Source organism: Bison bison, unplaced genomic scaffold (assembly GCF_000754665.1).
Source record: "Bison bison bison isolate TAMUID 2011002044 unplaced genomic scaffold, Bison_UMD1.0 scf7180017864527, whole genome shotgun sequence".
NCBI lineage: Eukaryota > Metazoa > Chordata > Mammalia > Artiodactyla > Bovidae > Bison > Bison bison.
The window spans coordinates 513,876-515,056 of NW_011495078.1; positions in this window are offsets into that span (position 1 = coordinate 513,876).

Here is a 1,181-nt window from a genome sequence, read left to right on the forward strand (position 1 = left end):
GAGGCCCATCCTGGGGGCTGGCCCGGGGCTTCGGGGGGCCTGAGCTCTGTGGAGGGCAGGAGAAAGGGGTGACAGAGACCTGGCCCTGTGGCCTGTGAAGGCATCGAGTACTTTGGGAACACCTCTGGCTCTTGAGGTGGCGCGGAAAGCGTCTCGGATTCATAGTGAGGCCCCAGGACGAGCCTCGATTCCGCTGTGGGAAGCAGGGGCCTCACGGGGGCAGCAAGGAACCCACGGGGCTGGAGCCGCCCCCATACACGGCACGAATGAGGCTTTTACGTTGTAAACTGCACGTTTGCTACTGTGTTGTGTGTTTCCCACTCCAGCGTGTTTCTAACCCCGGAAGCGGGCAGTGGTGTGCCCAAGGTGGGGATGAATGCTCAAAACGCCCTGGTGCTGATGTGGACCTGCCCCTCGAGGGTCAGCTACCCCGGGGCAGCTGGCCCTGAGCTGGTGGAGAGACGGGCGGGTTGCCACTCATCGGCGGGGCCCCTAGGTCGTGGTTCTCCTGAGAAGGCCACGCCAGCAAGCACCCTTTGCCAAGACCGTCATTCAGGCCAAGGAAGAGAAACAGTGAGCAGGAATGCAATCTGCTTGTCAAGCCCTAGGAATGCCTTTAAGAGGTCGTGGTGTAAAACTACTTGTTATCTCAGCTGAAAAATCCAAACCTGTGTCGGTGGAGGAGGTCACAGCACAGAGGCCACTCCATCTCCCCCACATCCCACCGTTAACATCCGAGCACGTGTCAGGCTCTCAGGAGGGCTGAGTCTCCGAGAGGAAACCAACCCGTAACCTGCTCAGAAACACTTCAGGTGGCTGTGGTATCTCCCCGGTGACGGTGGCCTCAGACCTTCCCGTCCAGCACCGCGGAGTTTCCCAAGGCTGGATGGCCAGGAGCGTCAAGCTGAGTCTCATCCTGACCTGTGCCCACCTGCCCCAAGGCCCCAGGCCTGGGAGGTCCCGGGCAGCACAGAGGAGCTGGAACACAGAGTGGGCCTCGCTGTCCATGTGATCAAATGGAACAAGACATGGCCCCCCTGAAGGAGCTAGAGACCCTCCCGGCCTCGACGCTAGCATGCAGGGATCACAAGGGAGGAGGCTGATGCTGCCTGACCTGCAGCTGTAGAGACCACAAGGTCACAGATGGGGGGCCCGCGGACACACCAGCCCAGAGGTGCAGG